Genomic DNA, 7,188 nt, shown 5'->3' with positions numbered 1-7,188 from the left:
GGGGGGCAATCAGGGGCAGGGCTGGCTGGGGGGGAGGGGCTGCGGGCCTATCATGGTGGGGCTGGCCAGGGGGAAGAGGGTGTAGTGTTTGGCCAGCTGGCCCGCATTTGATCAGGGTGGGAGAGTCCAGTAGTGGGTAGTACTTATTAAAAGATACTCTTGAGCCCTAACTGGTTTGGCTCAGTGGATAGAGCATCGGCCTGTGGACTAAAAGGTCCCAGGTTTGATTCTGGTCAAGGATATGTACCTTGGTTGCAGGCACATCCCCAGTAGGAGGTGTGCAGGGGGTAGCCGATCGATGTTTCTCTCTCATCGATGTTTCTAACTCTCTACCCTCTCCCTTCCTCTCTGTGAACAATCAATAAAATATATATTTAAAAAAAAAGATACTTTTGAGAACAGTAACTGGGAAGAATGAAAAAAGAACAGGTTTGAGCAGAGGAATAAGTAAAGCTACAATGCTGGCCAGGGATCAGCCTCAGCAAACCACATAGAGAGCTCTTGGGTCAGTGTGGAAAAAAGGAGACATATGTACCTGATCAGTCCAATTTGCTGGCCACAGTGGGCATCATAGCAACCAGTCGTTATGGTCGTTACTGCATTATGGTCATTGGCTTTTTATATATGTAGATTTTTTCTTGTTTTGTTCTTGACTTTTTTTCTTTATTTATTAAGGGTATTATATATGTGTCCTTATCCCCCCATTGCCCCCCAACCCCCCACTCATGCCCTCCCCACCCTGGTGTCTGTGTCATTGGTTATGCTTATATGCATGCATACAAGTCCTTTGGTTAATCTCTCCCCCTTACCCCCACCCTCCCCTACCTTCCCTCTGAGGTTTGACAGTCTGATAGATGCTTCTCTGTCTCTGGATCTGTTTTTGTTCATCAGTTTATGTTGTTCATTATATTCCACAAATGAGTGAGATCATCTGATATTTATCATTCTCTGACTGGCCTATTTCACGCAGCATAATGCTCTCCAGTTCCATCCATGCTTTTGCAAATGGTAAGAATTCCTTCTTTTTTACAGCAGCATAGTATTCCATTGTGTAGATGTACCACCGATTTTTAATCCACTTATCTAATGATGGGCACTAGGCTGTTTCCAAATTTTAGCTATTGTAAATTGTGCTGCTATGAACATGGGGGTGCATATATCCTTTCTGATGGGTGTTTCTAGTTTCTTGGGATATAGTCCTAGAAGTAGGATCACTGGGTCAAATGGGAGTTCTATTTTTAGTTTTTTTGATGAAACTCCATACTATTTTCCACAGTGGCTGCACCAGTCTGCATTCCCACCAGCAGTGCACGAGGGTTCCTTTTTCTCCGCATCCTCGCCAGCACTTGTCATTTGTTGATTTGTTGATGATAGCCATTCTGACAGGTGTGAGATGGTATCTCATTGTTGTTTTGATTTGCATCTCTCCGATGATTAGTGACTTTGAGCATGTTTTCATATGTCTCTTGGCCTTCCTTATGTCCTCTTTCGAAAAGTATCTATTTAGGTCCATTACCCATTTTTTGATTGGGTTGTTTATCTTCCTTTTGTTAAGTTGTATGAGTTCCCAATAAAAGTTGGAGATTAAACCCTTATCAGATATGACATTGGCAAATATGTTCTTCCATGCAGTGGGCTTTCTTGTTGTTTTGTTGATGGTTTCCTTTGCTGTGCAGAAGCTTTTTATTTTGAGGTAGTCCCATTTGTTCATTTTCTCTTTGGTTTCATTGCCCTGGGAGCTGTATTGGTGAAGATATTGCTTCGGCATATGTCTGAGATTTTGCTGTCTGTGGATTCCTCTAATATTTTTATGGTTTCCTGTCTTATGGTTAAGTCCTTTATCCATTTTGAGTTTATTTTTGTGTATGGTGTGAGTTGGTGGTCTAGTTTCATCTTTTTGCATGTCCAATTTCCCCGACACCATTTATTGAAGAGACTGTCTTGACTCCATTGAATGTTCTTGCCTCCTTTGTCAAATATTAATTGAGCATAGTGGTTTGGGTTGATTTCTGGGTTCTCTAATCTATTCCGTTGGTCTATATGTCTGTTCTTGTGCCAGTACCAGGCAGTTTTGAGAACAGTGGCTTTGTAATACAGCTTGATATCTGGTATTGAGATCCCACCTACTTTGTTCTTCTTTCTCAGGATTGTTGCAGCTGTTCGGGGGTCTTTTTTTATTCCAGATGAATTTTTGGAAAGTTCGTTCTAGGTCTGTGAAATATGCCATTGGTATTTTAATGGGGTGTGCATTGAATTTATGGATTGCTTTGAGTAGTATGAATATTTTAATGATGTTGATTCTACCAATCCATGAACACAGTATGTTCTTCCATCTGTTTATGTCTTCCTCTATCTCTTTTTTCAGTGTCCTGTAGTTTTCTGAGTAGAGATCTTTTACCTTCTTAGTTAAGTTTATTCCTAGATATCTTAATTTTTTTGGTGTGATGATAAATGTGATTTAAAAAAAAATCTCTCTTTCTGTAAATTCACTATTGTATACAAATACCCATGTTTTTATGAACTTAAATTCTCTGGAATGTGTGGAGGAAGAGTAAAAATAAACACATAAATGCTAAAAAGTGTACCAACATACATAAATACATTAAAAATATGTGTATAAAAAAGGTTGAATAAGTTAATAAGAAAGCATCATGTCATGATAGTGCTGTGCAGATAATTAAAGAACAGTTAGTTGGTAGAGATTGGTTAGGTGCTCACTCTAGATAGTTGTCAGGTGCAGCCTGTTTCAACAGGTGACATTTAGGTTGAAATCTGAACAGATGAGCAGAGAGCACATTTGAGGCAGAAGGAATAGCTTGTGCAAAACACAAAGACAGGAACAGAAAGAAGGTTATAGTGGTCGAAGTGTGGTGTGCAAGAGAAGTGGTATGACTGAGATCAGAAACATAGGCAAATCCCCAGGGCTCTGTAAGCCATGGAAGGAATTTGGATTTTCTCCCAAGTATAATGAGAAGTCGTTGTGGCATTTTAAGGAGTGTAAAGAGGCACTCTGATTTGTGTTTTAAGATGATTGTTCCAATTGCCTTATGAAGAACGGATTGTAGTGGGTCTCAAGTAGAAGCAGGGGGGTTGTAGTCATCCAGGAAAGGCATGCTGGCAGCTTTGATCAGGGCTAATAGTAGAGATGGAAGTAAATGGCTCCAGTAAATTTGCTGGGTCAATGTGTATGTGGTTTGTCAATTTTGCAAATTGTTCTCAAAAAGATTTTACTTATTCACACTCTTCTAATGGTATGTGAATGTATCTATATATATAAAAGGCTAAATTTCTGTCCGACGGTCCAACTGGCCAGTACATATGATGCACACTGACCACCAGGGGACAGATGCTCAATGCAGTCACTGCTGAGCTGTGGTGACTTGGCAACTGCGGTTCTCAGGTGACGCACCTTGGAACCAGAGGGGAGGGACCCCGATTCCTCACGGGGCTGTGCAATTCCACCTTCAGCTGTGGGATGTGTTGTTGCTGGGGCACTGTTGGGCCCAAATCTGGTTTACTGCCAAGCTGCAGTGACTTGGCAGTGGTGGTTTTTAAACTTGACAATATTGCACCTAAAGCTAAAATAGATGTTGCTAAAACCCAGAATGAAACAATAGGAAATTTCCTTTCAATGTGCATGAATCTGTGCACCAGGCCACTAGTATAATAGTAATAAAAATAATGTGAAATTGCAAATGGTCTTGGAGATCCACACTTCAGTTTTACATATGGTGAAAACAAGGCCCACTGATCTTCCATGCATTAGATCAGATGACAAGTTTCTTTCCTAGGGAGGAAACCAAGGTATCCACTCAGTTCTGATAATCTATTATATACTACAATATTTTCTCAGCATTTCTCTTCTCTGTGCTGTCTGCTCTTTTGTTAGACACATTATATATTCCTCTCCACATTATATATTCACGTGTATATATTCTATTTTTTTTTTTGTTTTTTTTTAGGCTATGAACTTTGAGGGCAGGCAGAACTTGTCAACCTATGTTATCATTTTCAGCAAGACTAGTGCTTAAGAATTACCGGGATCAAATGAGAAAATCAACAACAAAAAGTGATTATTCATTATGTTTATGTCTCTGCCATAATTTGGTTACTGAGAGTAGTGAATCCCAACATTTCTAGCATTATTAAATATCTACACTCATATTACAGACACCATTAGGAAAATAATCCAGAGAATCCCTTTTAGCTGTATGTAATGGGAAAGATTTGGAATTTAGATTCAGAGACCTTGGATTCAAATATTGGCTCTGCTCCTTTCTGATTGTGTGACCTTGGGCCTTTGTTTCCTCAGTGTTAAATCAGGCTAAGAGTACTAGGTACTTGTCTTACCTAGGTCACATGATTTTGTAGATTGTAAATATAATATGTGAAAGAACTTGTAAACTATAAAGTACAAGTAAGTGCTACTATTTAATAAAAGTTATAGTTGATTGAGCTCTAAACTATGCTTCAGATACTGTTCTAAAAGTTTCACATGTACCAACTCATTATTCCTCATGACATTCTAATGAGTTCAGGGCTATTACCATACCCATTCTTCAAATAAGAAAATATAGAAGAGATTAAATAACTTGTCTAAGGGCACACACTCAGTAAATGACAGAGCCAGGACTTGAACCCAGGAGTTTGACAGTACAGCCCTTGCTTTTAACAATAATGCACTCTGTAAAGTTGACACTAATATATTCAGAGCACATATATCCTATATAATAAAAGGCTAATACGCAAACCGACCAAATGGTGAACCGGCCAACCTCTGTGATTCTCAACACAGGGGGCAGATGCTCAACACAGGAGCTGCCCCCTGGTGGTCAGTGTGCACCCATAGGGGGAGTGCCACTCAGCCAGAAGCTGGGCTCATGGCTGGCGAGCACAGCGGTAGTGGTGGGAGCCTCTCCCATCTCCACAGCAGTGCTAAAGACCCCTCGGGGGATGTCTGACTGCTGGCTTAGGGGCATCAGTCGGACATCCTCCGAGGGGTCCCGGACTGCGAGAGGGCACAGGGACTGCCCCCCCAGTAATATAGTTAATATATTATATGTGCTAGGCACTGCGCTAAGTACAGAGGGTACAAAAAGGAAGAGCAGGGTTACTTGAGGTCTTTTAATTAACTGTGTAGGTGAAGAATTTTTTTTTTTTTGAACAAAGGGAAAAACCTCATACTTGAACAATTGTAATGATCCTTGACTTATTAGCATGTGCGAATTCACAGATGAGTCAACACAATAATATAGATTAGCACACATTTTATTACTAAGTACCCTATCAGTAAAAATTCTTTATTAACTGAGCCATAATTTTAAAAGAAAAGTAACATCCTGTTTTACTATTCTAAAGGGATTAATTTTATTTCAAAAAGATAAATAATTATATAGTTTTCTTTCTTAATATTTGTGGATTCTCAAACACATTCAAGACTTCGATCAAGTTTGAAGACCTCAGCCAAAGAGAAACCACTTTCATTTTCAATTTAGTGGGCAGGGTGACTTTTACTTAAAAAGTTCTAAAATAAACATGTGCAGGTGGATTTACAACTCTATATTTTTATAACTGTAGTACCATAGAAACCGGATTTCTACAGCTTTATAGACTATTTCATCTTAGCTATCTAATGGAAGTCTGATTTTCAGAATATTTAAAAAAATATTTTAATTGGTGCTCGCTTCTGTAGCACATATACTAAAATTGGAACGATACAGAGTAGATTAGCATGGCCCCTGTGCAAGGATGACACACAAATTCATGAAGCGTTTCATATTAAAAAATATGTATATTTTAATTGATTTCAGAGAGGAAGGGACAGGGAGAGAGAGATAGAAACATCAATGATGAGAGAGAATCATGATTGGCTGCCTCTTGGAGGCCCCACACTAGGGATCAAGCAACCTGAGCATGTGTTCTGGCAGGGAATCAAACCATGACCTTCTGGTTCATAGGTCGATGCTCAACCACTGAGCCATGCCTGCTGGCCAGGCAAGTACCATGATCTTTAGAAACTCATTCCTATGGTGATTTTTAGAATATTTAAAAGAATTTTCTTCAGTTGCATGTCATACAAATTCAATTTCTTCTTGCATGAATTTTCCTGAGACACAACAGATGATTACACAAGGCCATTTATGTAAGTGTATTGCTCAGTGATATTATCAGCCAAAATTGTAGGTTGAGGTCAAGTGATGTCAAGTCATTATTTAAAGAAACAAAGACAAAGGGAAAAAGACAAATTGTGGAGGGGAAATTTAATACATTTTGGCAACCTAAGTGGGAAGGTCAGTAAAGGACATGAAGCTAGGGTGATGTCATTATAATTGGCTTCAGTTCAGAAGTGGCAGGGTGGCAGTTAGCCAAAAAGGCACTTTGATGTTGTTTGTTTATATATCCCTATTTAGCTATCCATAACCAGAAGTGGAGATTACAGCAGATAATTTTACAGTGGATGATTGAATATTGTAGTTACTGCATTATTTTAAGCTTTGTTTCTAAAATGCAATGTCTATCTTTTATTTAGAGCTTTCGTTTTTAAGATTTATTTCCTTTATGCAAGAAGATCTACAGGACTCTCTACAATCGAAACAGGACAACTGCTGCAGAGATAATTATTTGATGAAGTGATCTGGATATAGATTTTGAGTTTAGACAAAGCATTTAGGAAAGATTCTCATGATCTGTTAAAATTATGAAATAATCAGATCTCTGCAGCCTCCTGTCCTGCTTTATGGGTGCTATTCATGCCAGGCCTATAAAGAGGAAGAAAGGAGTCAGCTGGAAGAATGTTTTTCGTTTATAGTTTCTCCTTAGCTTGCATTATGCTCTTTTCTGCCTAGCAGACCATGGCCACTTAAATAGCTGTTACTCTATTGGCTAAATCACATGTATTTAGCAACTGATGGCTTTCTATTGGTTAAAAGTTTTAGGTGAAATTTTTGTTGCATGTAGATGTTATAAAGCAAACCTGTCCAATAGAAATATAATTCAAGCCACAAATATGAGCCACATGTTATTTTACATTTTCAAGTAGCTACACTAAGAAAAGTTGAAATTAAGTTAATGATATATTTTCTTTAGTGCAATATACCCAAAGTAATATTATTTAAATATATAATAAAAGAGAACTCATACAACTTAACAAAAGGAAGATAATCCAATCAAAAATGGGCAAAGGACCTA

The 7,188-nt window shown here is 38.6% G+C and overlaps 1 non-coding gene across 1 annotated transcript; it reads left to right on the top strand.

The window, feature by feature from the left end:
- Nucleotides 1-5,676: 5,676 nt before the first annotated feature.
- LOC118677812 lies at nt 5,677-5,783 on the top strand. The gene has a single exon (XR_004974538.1). It is a non-coding gene; the product is annotated as a U6 spliceosomal RNA (small nuclear RNA).
- The last annotated feature ends 1,405 nt before the right edge of the window (nt 5,784-7,188 follow it).

The sequence above is a fragment of the Myotis myotis genome, unplaced genomic scaffold (genome assembly GCF_014108235.1).
Source record: "Myotis myotis isolate mMyoMyo1 unplaced genomic scaffold, mMyoMyo1.p scaffold_m19_p_2, whole genome shotgun sequence".
NCBI classification, from domain to species: domain Eukaryota; kingdom Metazoa; phylum Chordata; class Mammalia; order Chiroptera; family Vespertilionidae; genus Myotis; species Myotis myotis.
The sequence above is the reverse complement of the archived record's forward strand: the minus strand, read 5'-3'. Positions and strand labels throughout refer to the sequence as shown.